We start from the raw sequence: 13,704 nt of genomic DNA, 5'->3' as shown, positions 1-13,704 counted from the left end.
TCTCTGTTGCCCTGTGCCTTTTGTATTCATTTACACCATTATAAAAGGAAATGCAATGTGAGTTTACTACACTACCAAATCAGAATAGCAGCATTTTACACAGGTGAGAAATGCAGGTATTTATCCAGATTCTAAACACCCATCCCACGCCACCCCACCCCAAAATTCTGGAGAATTTAGAATTGAAGCCATCCGTATTCAAAATAGTGTAAACTAAAATGCTGTTCAGAACATTTGGGGTGTTTGTTACACTCACATCTCATGAGTGTAAGTGTTTCATCTTGCCTTTGGTTAGATTGAAAGTTCCTTAAAGGAAGGACTGTGGGCCAGATATCTAGCAGGTGTAAATCAAATAGTTCCATTTACTTCAGGGGAGCTACGCTGATGTACAGCATCTAAGTATCCGGTCCTATGTCTTAATACATGTTTTTACAGCAAATCAGCAGAAGGGGGCCTTGGCTGAGGCACTTAGATGCTACTACAATACAAAAAACAAAATAATAAAAAATAAATTATTAAGAAGGTATAATTCACAATTATTTGTTGGAATGCACTTCTTAACTAAATCATTGTTTTCCCTACACTAGCATTTCACTCTATGCTACAGAGAGACTCACTAGTCATCAGGACTGCAATTGCTACATTGTTCTGATGCAATTCACAGTTATTAAGGTATACTAGTGAAATTCTGAGGGCAGAATTTGTGGAGAATAGCTTCATATACAGTAATATGTATGTAATAGCTTCATATATGCCAGATTTGCATTAGTATACTTGAGAGCAGAATTTGTTCCATTGACTTCAGTCGAGTCCCTCTGTGTTTGCACTAGTATAACAGAAATTTAACCTAGAATTTTTGCAAGAATGTGACTGAGGCAAGGCGAAAACATAGTTTAGTATAACAAGTATCGACAGAGAGGGTTTAAAAATAAAAAAACCCTTTTGTTTGATCTCATCTGAGTGATTTTTTGGATCATTTGCAATGCAGTGGTAGGTAATAGAGCCTGATACACAGTTCCAAGCAAGGAAACACATTTGTTTATTTTGGAGAGTTTATGCCACTAGATAGAAAACTTACAGGAAGATTGAAAACATGCAACAGTGATTTACGTCTAAAGGGAAGAGAGAAAAGTCAAAGAAATGCCCTCATTTTAGACACAGCCAGATTGTCAGTTAATGTAAAGGTGCATACCTCCATTGAAAACAATGGAACAAATTCATGTTATATATCCATTCAAGTTAATGGAGCTGTGCTGATTTACATCATCTGGGGATCTTCTCCCTTCAGTTTGATCCATCAAAAAGACAAGATGAGTGAGCTAATATCTTTTATTGGACCAACTTTTGTTGACGAGAGAGAAAAGCTCTCGAGCTGAGCTTTGTGTAAGCTCAAAAGCTTGTCTTCCTCACCAACAGAAGTTGGTCCAATAAAATATATTACCTCACCCACCTTCTCTCTCTAATATCCTGGGACCAACATGGCTATAACAACATTGCATACCATCATTCATCATGGCATTACCGATTTTGTCGTCGTCGTTTTTTTGCTGATCTATTGCACTAGTTTAAAACTGGTCATATAGTGATGAATCAGATGATCTTTTCCTTAATTCTCAAGATTCAGTAGCTTCATTTTTCCCCAACCTCCTCAATATGTTTTTTGTGGATTGCATTATTCATTTGTTAAATATTTCTTTACACATTTCAGAGTAACAGCCGTGTTAGTCTGTATTCGCAAAAAGAAAAGGAGTACTTCTGGCACCTTAGAGACTAACCAATTTATTTGAGCATGAGCTTTCGTGAGCTGCTCACGAAAGCTCATGCTCAAATAAATTGGTTAGTCTCTAAGGTGCCAGAAGTACTCCTTTTCTTTACACATTGTGTAGTCCGAAGCACCAAGACCCTTCATGAGGGTTTCATCACTCTCTAGGAATTGCACATATAAGTCACTGACATCCAATATGGATTGTCGGATAGCTGCTGACATAATATGCAACAGAACAGGAATGGATAATATTTTACAACACTTCACTATTTTTAAAGCCTTTTTAAGGGGTTTTAGAAAATATACAGCAATTTCAAGTGAAAGGAACTATGGGCTAAGTACCCTATGAGTCATTGATATATAAGCACCCAGGATGAAATTTTCCAGAGAAAGAGTTAAAGATGCCATGCAGTAACTGCACTCAGAAAATTGTTAAGGGCACTGTATGCGTTAACGCTCTGTTTTTTGTCTGGGTTCTTATACCTTCTGAATTTCCATTGTATCACTGATCTGTGGCACAAAAAGAAGGGTTAATTGGCCAGGCTGCTTTTCCAGACCATTTGGTCAGACAGAAATCTTGAACTAGGGATTTCCTATGTGTAAAATGCAGGGACTGAGGGAGGGAAAGAGGCACAAAATGTGTTTAAACAGCATGATTTGTCTGAGTTTGTAAAAGTCCTGAAGTGAGACAGAAGCCCAAGTCACCTGTTTCGTGGTATAAGGCAGTGGTATCTTATCTGAAGTTTCAGCAAAAGATTGTGGACTGATTGTGTGCAGTCTGTTACTGTCCCTGTTCAAGGAAACACAGTACATGAAGAAAATACCTGACTCAGCATCAGTAGGAAACTGTCCTACATAGCATCAAAGTCTGCTACCACTTGTAAAAGGGCAAATATATTTTAGTTGAATACACATGGGGCCAAATGCTGTCCATGTAGTTCCACTGGCCTTGAGTCTTCTCTCATCTACACCAATTTTGCACTCAGGTAATGCCAATGACTTCAGTGGAGTTACTCCTTATTTACACCAGTGGAAATGAAAGGGAGAAATCCTGTCCAGTGGAACTGCTCCTATGAGCAAAGCAAGAAGGATTTGGCCCCAATATTGTATTAATTTAACAGATTCCTCCTTTTATCTGACTAATTTTTCTGTTGAAAAGGGATAGTCTATTTCTGCGTACTTATCCCTCTAAATCTGTTTATTCCTTTAGCTGATACTCAGATCTTATTGTATGACTCATGTGAAACTAGACAGGATACTGTATTGTAAGGACAATCCTTCCATCAGGGAAGGGGAATGAATGAGATAATCCAATAGATTTTTCCCATCTCTAATATCTATGATACAAAGATCTTCGCTGTATTTCTTTAATTTCACTTGGCACATGGAACATTTATTCTTAAAAAGTATTCACTGAAATAATTAGCACGTAAGAGGACCTCAAAATATTTATCCTCTTGACTTGGCTGTACAGAAGTGCCTCTTCCAACATCTGTAGATACAAGGAATGATGGAGGGACAAGGGATACAAACAGAAAACTATATTTGAAAAGGCATTGTGATCAGTAACATTACACATCTCAATAAACTGCATTTTGCTAATGACATTTGTGCACCTGTATCAATACAGTCAAGAACCTCCATAGACATAAGATAGCACACTAAGCAATGCCTATGATTTCCTATCACTTTCACACAGTATGTTATTTCAGAGTCTGAGGGCTACTCTCAGTTACACTTATGTAGCCCGATAGTTATTCTCTATTACTTCTTGTCTATAGCATCCAGAGCTGAATGAGAGGGAAAAATTAAATTTCTTTTACAGTTACTTTTCTTATCCGTCTTATTTTGTCCAGTGACTCCTGTAAAACCTGCTTTTTACAGGGACAGATATTTTTGAGGAAATGCTGTAAATGCAGAGATGAACAGTTTACCAAGAGATGAACAACTTTGTTGGGATATACAAATGCACATACAGTTCTTGAATAATTAGAATTAGGAATCAGTTCACAAACAAACATTTGGCCAGCCAAAGACCTCAGTAAAATAAAAATCCAGCTAATTCTTTTTAGCCAAAGAAGTGTTAATTTCATAGGTCCTTACATTTTCTTCCCACTTAAATGTCCATCTCCAATTACATAGCTTTTGTGGCCCTCAAATCTGTTCATTGGATAGCTGATCATCATCATTATTATTATTATTTGTGTTGCTCTTCCCTTAACATTCTGTATCTTCAAAGGCATCTGAATCTTGGAAAACCAAGGGCTGCAATGACAATTGGTTGATAGCATGAGGAGCCCCTCAAATTCGTGTATCCTTTGCATCACAAATGATGCACACTCCCATAGTATTTACTTGTATGTGCATCTGTCCTTAATAGGTAAATAGAAAGATGATGAGATGTATGGCCTTGTGATTAAGATGCAAGCCTAGGAGTCAGGAAGTCTGGGTTCTATTTTTAGTTCTGCCATAGACTTTACCATTTGACTTTAGGCAGGTCACTTAAATTATCTGTCCTTCACTTTCTCCATCTGGAAGAGTATGTCTCTGGCTTCTGACATTTGGTTTCATGGAGCAGAGAGGATTCCAGTAGGATGTGCACTTTTGAAAAGGATACAGTCAGGGTCTTGGCTAGGTCCTTAAGTGTTTCCCTCTTCCTGTGAGCATCACTTCCCTCTTTACTGGGATGAGTTGTTTTTCGCATCAGGTTCTTATTGTTTGAAAGCACTGTGTCATGTGTATGAAGGCATTGCTCATGCCAACTGAAAAGGGGTTGTGAAAATGTTTGTTGTTAGAATATGGGTTTCAATGTAGTCTGTGGCATTGCACAACCTCTCTTGGGGCTTTCATATATATGTTAGAAAGGAGAGTGGACAGGATTGACTCTTGTGGGTCTCCACACATAAGGGAGTTTGAGGACGAGGAGCTGCTGCTCACCTCCATTCTGCAGGATCTGTTTGAAAGGAGGCCCACTGAGTGTTATGCCATACATTCCCATTTGGTCTTGTATGTGGGCTTAGTAGCACTCTGTGATCAATAATGCTGAAAGCTACTCACTGGCATGAGCAGTCAGAACATTGGGGAGGGCTTAAACAACATTAATAGATTTGTGATCATCTATTCCAATCTCCTGCATAACTCAGGCCAAAGAACCTCATTAGTCATTTCTGTGTCAAGGCCATAGCTTCTGGTTGAGATTATATTCCCCAAAGGAGCCCATCTTTTAATGCTAGTAAATCCATCTCTATGACATGCCTGGGTCTCAATCCTGATCGTGTAAGGATCTAAGATGTTAAAGGAGACACAAAGTGATATAAGAGACACTTTTTCAATGAGTTGCCATGGCCACCATCAGAGACCACAGGACATTTGTCTGCCTCCAGTACTGGTGCTGTGAGGAACAGCTGTCGGGGGCAGAGGGAGGGGGAGCCAAATAGACAGATACTTCATAAAGGGGCTAGGGAGGGAGCAGATGTAAAACAGAAAGATTTTCGATATATGGAAGGTGGATGGTGATGGATTTGGTTGTGGAAGAGTATGGAGTTGATGGATTTTGGTGGGAAGGGAAACTATTGGATTGATGGATGGGGGGACAGGAAAGAAAATAATATTGGATACATGATTGCTTTTGATGAAGAAGAGTACCTTAACCAGGGAATATCACATGTACTGCTGTCCAAGGTAAAAGAAGTGAGGGAACCCCTCATGAAATTCTGACAGCACATCACTGTTGGTAGAGCTCTTTGAGATCCATGAATGGGTGATAGTAAAGGGTGCAAAGTGTTATTATAGAAATGGTGGTTGTTCTTCAGAAATAAAAACCTGCCCTTGATTCCCCTGTCCTCATACTACAATTACAGGGAGAGTATGATCATGGAAGGCAGAGTTTAGGACACCATGGGACATATTTAGCCTCCAGGCTGTACTTTGAGCACCCTCACATACATAATTAGTAGAGACTACTAATGTTTATTTAGGCCTTGTGGTTGTGAAATTAAGAACTAAAAGTTCTTTCTGGGTGGGAAATGGGCAAAGCAATCAAGATCTGCTCTTTCTTTCTCTCTTGCCTTTTCTCTCAACTTTCCTATAAAAGAAATAAAAACACTGTTATTAAATTCACTTACCTAACATTTTCTTCCTGGTAAAAATATACTAATACCAGGGTTGCTCTTTTATAGGCTTCAAGTCTGCCGTTACTTTCTTTCAAGATCACCTTCACTATTCTCACTGGTAGTTAGAAGACCTCATGATTTCACACAGGTTATGAGAGTTTACAGTCAATGGCAAGAAGGCAGCAGGGAATGAGCTTAGCTTGCTATTTTTCTTAATAGTTTTCCTTGATATGTAAATTTCTTGCTGCCACAAAGCATCTTAAAGAAAATTTAAAAACAGCTGACTTGCTTTGGCAGATTTTTTTTCTTTTGTCTACAGATTTTTTTCCTGATTTTTTTTTTTTTGTTCTCCTACCTCAAGGACCCAATATAATCTTATATCACTTCTTCACAGCCTTTGTTTTAACAGAGATATGACCCAGCTTTAGACAAAATCCCAGATCCAAACACCTCTGAACTTTGGGATGTGTGGGAGCTTTGGGAACAGTCAGAGATGTTTGGATCTGGGGTTTTGTGTAAGGTTCATTCTTCCGTTAAAAGGAAGGTGTTGAAGAACACTGGGGAGTGATATAAGGTGAACCGAACTTTGGGAAAGTTCAGCTCCACATTGGCATCTGAACTTTATGGCTAGGGTCTCTCTCTTTTTTAAAACTTCAATCCAATTGAACTGAGGTCTTAAAAATCATTGGGGAAAAAAATCTAACTTGTGGCATCAAATTCAGTTTTGAAGAGTATATGTAATTAAGAAAATTGAAAATGAAAATAATTTATTGTAAATAAAAGTGTAAGCATGGCAAAGGGGTATAAGTAAGTTATATTAAAATATTATCAGATAAAATCCTGTTCAGCTAATGATATCAACACAGTTTAAAGGGATGCAAGCCTAGCGTGACTTTTCAGTCAAGTGAAGAGATTCTGTTTTTAGTTTCTTTGATTTAAGGAGAAACTGGATATAGGCTGGCTGGTTTAGTAGCAACTTTATTAGATTTGGATAATAAGTGGTAACCAGATAGTAAAATATTATTTAATATTCATATTAATCTAGTGCCCAGAGGCCCACTGTGGTAGACACTATACCAGTGGTTATCAACCTATTTACCATAGTGAGCTGCATATACAACTCTCTGTGTGTTATGTGGGCTGCATCCACACAATATATATACTACCTCTATGGCCTTGAGGATGTCATATGGGCCACAGCTGTGTGTGATTGGGATGCTAGCATCCCATGTGTCACGGGTTGAGAACCACTCTACTGTACAAACACAGAAGATATGGTCCCTGCCCGAAGAATCTAAGAAGATAAGCAATGTACAAAGCGCAGCAAAGAGAAAGGGAGAGAGAGAGACCCCAATCCAATGTGAGTCTTTCCATTGACTTTAATGGGGTTTGTATCAGGCCCATATACATTTACTATTTCATTTGTTTAGACCTCAGTCCTGCAATTTACCATGTATGTGCACAGGAGTGCACCCAGATGCACTGAACTGTAGAACCGAGCACTCATTGGTAATGACCTAAATAAACCAGTATTGACTTTCTTTAATTGCCACTCTGCCACTTTCCTCAAATGCATCTCAGTCTAGCCATTATTCTTTTGCTGATTTCTTCTACATTTCATGGCCGAAGTGAGTCTTGATGAAAGATCTGAAATAAAAGGAAGGTAGTAACCTAATAGATTTGTTCAGGGATATAAGACACTTAAAGAGAACAACAAGCATATACTTTTTTCCCTCATTCACAAAAGCTCTGCTACCAGAGTTTAATATTAAATATTTAAAGTTTAAATATTAAACGCACAATCTTTTAGACCCACGTCTTGGCTGAGGCACTTAAACCCTTGACTGAATGTGTGAGCTACAAAGATTTGCTTTGCAAAGCAGAGTGTTAGCTATGTGGGAGCTGGGCAAGAATGTGTCTTTTCTTTAGCAGAGCTTCAAGAACTAGATCTCATGAATACTTGAAATATTTTGTTTAGTATTTTATGAAGTCACATCAGGAATTTTCCCCCTCCTCTTCTCCTTAAGAGAGGCGGCTATTGTCTTTTCAAAGCACATTCCTTTCAGTGGTAAATTTGTAGTGATGAGAAAATCTGAAGAAAATTTGGAAATTTGGATCAATTAAGACTCTATTTTGGGGATTAAAGAGGGGCCCAAATCAGTACTCCAGAAATCTGGGAAACTCTGGCTCCAAATTGTGGGCATAAAAATGGAGTTCATCATTTAGAAATCTGGTACACGAGGTCCAGTTTTCAAACATGGGCATCAAAGATAGGTGGTTAATGACTAGGGCTCTTATGCCATATGGTAATTAATAAATAATAACAGATGCCCAAATCCCACATAGGAGGGATCCTCAATGAGTGACTAAGTACCAACATTAAGAGGTTAAGTGCAGATTTGAGCACTCAGATACAGGATTTGGGGCCCACAGTTGAAAGTTAGATTCCCTTTCTATGGGTGCAATCTTCCTGCCCTTTCTGAAGAAAAACACTTCCCCCCACCCTCCACCCCCACCCCAAGTATAAGGATGTTAATCTCAAACTCCTGGCTAAACTCCAACTGGTAATTGCATTCTGCCTTCCTAAAGTCCCCCTACCATTTTTCAACTGGATAAAATATTGCTACATAGCCTAAACGGTTGTGTAGTAGTGTTGTGTACAGTTAAACAAATGCACACAATTCCAAAGGTTATAGCTTAGTGGTGGGTAAAGCAATTGCTCAGCACATAACATTTATAAGTGGCTGTGGAATCCTTTGGCCTGAAACAGGCTACATAACTGACATATCAATTAATATGTTTGCCTCTTTATTTAAGGCCATTTGTTCTTTCATATTATTGTCTTCATACTAGTGTGAATTGTTTTGTCACTATTGCCTTTTACAGATTGGGCGTGAATGATGACAACAAAATGACTTATGATTTATATGCTGTGTAATTTGAGCCATGTCAGTCCCAGGATATTAGTGAGACAAGGTGGGTGAGGTAATGTCATTTATTGGACCAGCTTCTGTTGGCAAGCGAGATCAGGTTTTGAGCAACACAGAGCTCTGTGTGGCTTGAAAGCTTGTCTCTCTCACCAACAGAAGCTGATCCAATAATAGACATTACCTCACCCATCTTGTCTCTTTGATGACCTATAGTTTATTTTAAAGCTTTACACTATGCTTGCAGATATATATAAACAAACACACATATTGTATATCATATATATATACACACACACACATATACAAACTGAGGAGTATTAATAATTTTTTATATATATATACATATATATATATATAAAGTAAAGCTGACAGAGCATTGTCATTGCAATACTCAAACTATTTTTAAAATGCAAGATCTGGGGGATCTTTTCAGAGGAAAATGGTTGGGGAATGCATGTTAGTTTTACAAAACCCCCAAATAGCTGGTGACCAACTAATACGCCTTGTGTTTATTGTTAGCTGACCCTATCTGAATTCTGGGAGGGTGACCTAAGCCCACTTAGGCCAAAAGCCCACACCCTCAATCAAGAAAGGGGCAACAGAGTCCAGAAAACAACAAAATGTCATGGACCACAAAGCAAAACCCAAAAACAGAAATGTGGTTCAAAAAACAGTGAATGGACAGCGAATGGGCAACTGAGCAGAAAACAGTGCCCTCTGCTCCACAAAAGAGTGTGAGGAGTTAGTCAATGCTGCCAAAAGAAGAACTCTTCTTGGATATGTGGGATAACTGGAGTGGGGAAATAATCCTTACAATCACAGAGAACCTCCCCATAGAGCTTCCTCTTCCTGGACTAGTAAGTGGCCATTATGGTCAATGCCAGGAAGAGACTGAGGACGAGGTCTCTTGATTTCATGGAGTCATGGATAGGGTGCGTAGATGAGTAGATGTGGGAAAAAGTGCAAGAGGTCCTGCAGGATCCAGAACAGGGCCTGTTGCCTGGAACACTGGAGCAATGATCTCCTTCTTGCCGAAGGGGCAAGTGTCCAAGAATTGCACTATTGTGCTAAAGGAGTTGGCGGATGTGGTTGCAGAGCCATTGGCCATTATCTTTGAAAACTCATGGCGATCGGGGGACATCCCGGACGACTGGAAAAAGGCTAATGTAGTGCCCGTCTTTAAAAAAGGGAAGAAGGAGGATCCTGGGAACTACAGGCCAATCAGCCTCACCTCAGTCCCCGGAAAAATCATGGAGCAGGTCCTCAAGGAATCAATCCTGAAGCACTTACATGAGAGGAAAGTGATCAGGAACAGTCAGCATGGATTCACGAAGGGCTAGTCATGCCTGACTAATCTAATTGCTTTCTATGACAAGATAACTGGCTCTGTGGATGAGGGGAAAGTGGTAGACGTGTTGTTCCTTGACTTTAGCAAAGCTTTTGGCATGGTCTCCCACAGTATTCTTGCCAGCAAGTTAAAGAAGTATGGGCTGGATGAATGGACTATAAGGTGGATAGAAAGTTGACTAGATTGTTGGGCTTAATGGGTAGTGATCAATGGCTCCACGTCTAGTTGGCAGCCGGTATCAAGTGGAGTGCCCCAAGGGTCGGTCCTCAGGCTGGTTTTGTTCAATATCTTCATAAATGATCTGGAGGATGGTGTGGATTGCACCCTCAGCAAGTTTGCAGATGACACTAAACTGGGAAGAGAGGTAGATACGCTGGAGGGTAGAGATAGAATACAGAAGGCCCTAGACAAATTAGAGGATTGGGCCAAAAGAAATCTGATGAGGTTCAACAAGGACAAGTAAAGAGTCCTGCACTTAGGACAGAAGAATCCCATGCACCGCTACAGACTAGGGACCGAATGGCTCGGCAGCAGTTCGGCAGAAAAGGACCTAGGGGTTACAGTGGACAAGAAGCTGGATATGAGTCAGCAGTGTTCCCTTGTTGCCAAGAAGGCCAATGGCATTTTGGGATGTATATGTAGGGGCATTGCCAGCAGATCGAGGGACGTGATAGTTCCCCTCTATTCGACATTGGTGAGACATCATCTGGAGTACTGTGTCCAGTTTTGGGCCCCACACTACAAGAACGATGTGGAAAAATTGGAAAGAGTCCAGCAGAGGGCAACAAAAATGATTAAGGGACTGGAACACATGACTTATGAGGAGAGGCTGAGGGAACTGGGATTGTTTAGTCTGCAGAAGAGAAGAAGGAGAGGGGATTTGATAGCTGCTTTCAACTACCTGAAAGGCGGTTCCAAAAAGGATGGATCTAGACTGTTCTCAGTGGTAGCTGATGACAGAACAAGGAGTAATGGTCTCAAGTTGCAGTGTGGGAGGTTTAGGTTGGATATTAGGAAAAACTTTTTCACTAGGAGGGTGGTGAAACACTGGAATGTGTTACCTAGGAAGGTGGTGGAATCTCCTTCCTTAGATATTTTTAAGGTCAGGCTTGACAAAGCCCTGGCTGGGATGATTTAGTTGGGGATTGGTCCTGCTTTGAGAAGGGGGTTGGACTAGATGACCTCCTGAGGTCCCTTCCAACCCTGGTATTCTATGATTCTATGCACTAGCCACATGCCCATGCTCACAGCCCCATGGAGGAGCCACCAATATTTGTCCCCAGTGGGCTGTGGAACCAATATGGAATAGAGGCTGGCCCACTGGGCATCCTTACCCTCGCTAGGTGGAAGGACATCCTGTCACTTGGTGTCAGAGTGGGACAAAAGGGCACGGAAATGCACAGTATGGTGCACAAGTGCTTAGATATGGTCTCTGAATGCAGTCTAGAGATAGATCATCTGAAGATTGAGCAGCCTACTGAAATGTTGAGCTGGGGATGAGCAGGGGAGCTTATGTGCAGGGGCCCTGATTTTGAGCTCCAGAAGACGAGCCAGGTAGGGAGCACCCTTCTGCAGGACTCGCTCAAGGTATGCAAGAGAGGTACGGGAAGAATGGCCTTTGCCTCTTGGAGCATACAGAGGGAGACATGAAGTTGGTCCTCCCCATGCACTGGGCAAGTGCTATGGGGTCCACCCAATCCTACGGGCTGTAGTCCACAAGATCTCCAATTGTGGTGATAGCAGCCAGGACCAGCAGCTTGTGCTCCGAGGGGGTCTCCACCATCTGTGTATCATTGCCAGGTGAGAGTGACAAACCTATAGGCTGAAATCCTAGCCCCATTGATTGTAATAGCAAAACTCCCATTGACTTCAATGGGGTCAGGATTTCATCCACAGTACAGTAGCTACAGGGACGCAACTGAACAACAGACAAATGCCTGCTGCAAGCACTCATTATGAGTCCACTGAGTGACTTCAAGATTTGGCAATGCCATCAATTAGCCTTCATTATTTCATTTATGGCAGTGGTGGGCAATCTGCAGCCTGCGGGCCGCATGCGGCCCATCAGGTAATCCACTGGCAGACCACCAGACTGTTTGTTCACATTTGCACGGCCGCGTGCAGCTCCCAGTGGCCGCGGTTCGCTGTTCCCAGCCAATGGGAGCTGCAGGAAGCGGATTACCCTAATGGTCAGTGTGCGGCCCATGGGCCAGAGATTGCCCACCACTGACTTCGGGCATGGAAGATTTTTGGAAACAGAATCAGTTAAAATTGTTACTTTTAATTTTGTTGTTGTTGTTAAAGTGTCTTGTCTTTTAATGGTCTGAGTTCTGATGCATTCTTAAGAGGCCTTTGTATCTGCATATTTATATCTAGTTTTTATAGACTGCATTCGCTAAGGGGAAAAAATATGTTTCCTCCTGAGACATAGAAGAATCTTGTGGATCTTGGCACCAGAGATGGCCAAGTTATTTTATACTTAGACAATAAATCTATTTTTCATGGATTTGTAACTTGGCTGTAAAAATATGCTTGCGGACTTGAAACTTGGCAGTCAAAGCCCTCACACCAGGAGAATATTTTTAGCAATATTTTTAAAGAGAAAAAAAGTGTTAATAACTCAGTTTTCAGGATTAAAAAGAAAATAAGAAGACAGAGAGATTGGTTTGGGCCAATTTTTTCTATTCATATAATTTTTTTTTTTAAATCTGCTTCCATTCTGACAGAGAAAGAAATTTGAGATCAGCAAGTCCCCTCCCTCTTTAAATTGATCACAGGCTGGGATGCTGGAACATTATTTATAGTGGGGGTGTTGTGAGCCACTGAACCATACTGTAAACCCTGTGTATAATGGAAACCACTTCAAGCCAGGGGGTGTAGTAGCACTCCCAGCACCCCTGGTTCCAGCACCTATGTTCACAGGCCTCTTTCACATTCAAGAATAACTGTTTTACGTAATAATCCTTAAACATTGAAGCCTAGGTAATGTGAATTTTAATACTAATGTTTTATGGCCATATCCTCAGCTCATATAAATTGGCATAGCTCCATTGAAAGCAAAGGAACTACATCAGTTTGTATTAGCTGAAGATCTGGCCAGTATGTGTATACAGTACCTTCCAACCTAAAGCATTTGTTAACACAATCATACACAAACAGAACCAATGAAATGCAGCTAGCTTTGAGAGGCGATCAACCAACCAGCATACACCATGCCATATAACAGCATGGGGAGGGGACATTTTGGCTCAGAACTCAGAGACAAACCAAAATTGCCATGAGATTTTTGATCTCCCACAGAATGTTAGTGTTAAGGTCTCATCCAAATCAGTTCCATGCAAACTACATGGACTCAGTTTGCCTACCTTGGAAGTATAAAGGGCCAAGTCAATCCTTCTAGGGTTTGAATTTTTGGTTCCACAGAGTCTAGGGGCCAAATTTAGAGGTGGATCTAACTGAATCTCAGCTGGTGTGATTTACATTCTGAGAGGTCAGAAGATGTGCAGAGCAGGAAAAGCAAACAGGAAGGTATAAGTAGATGTAAATTAA

This window comes from Lepidochelys olivacea (assembly GCF_965140295.1).
Source record: "Lepidochelys olivacea isolate rLepOli2 genome assembly, chromosome: 1".
Classification (NCBI taxonomy): Eukaryota; Metazoa; Chordata; order Testudines; family Cheloniidae; genus Lepidochelys; species Lepidochelys olivacea.
Note: the sequence above shows the minus strand (reverse complement) of the source record.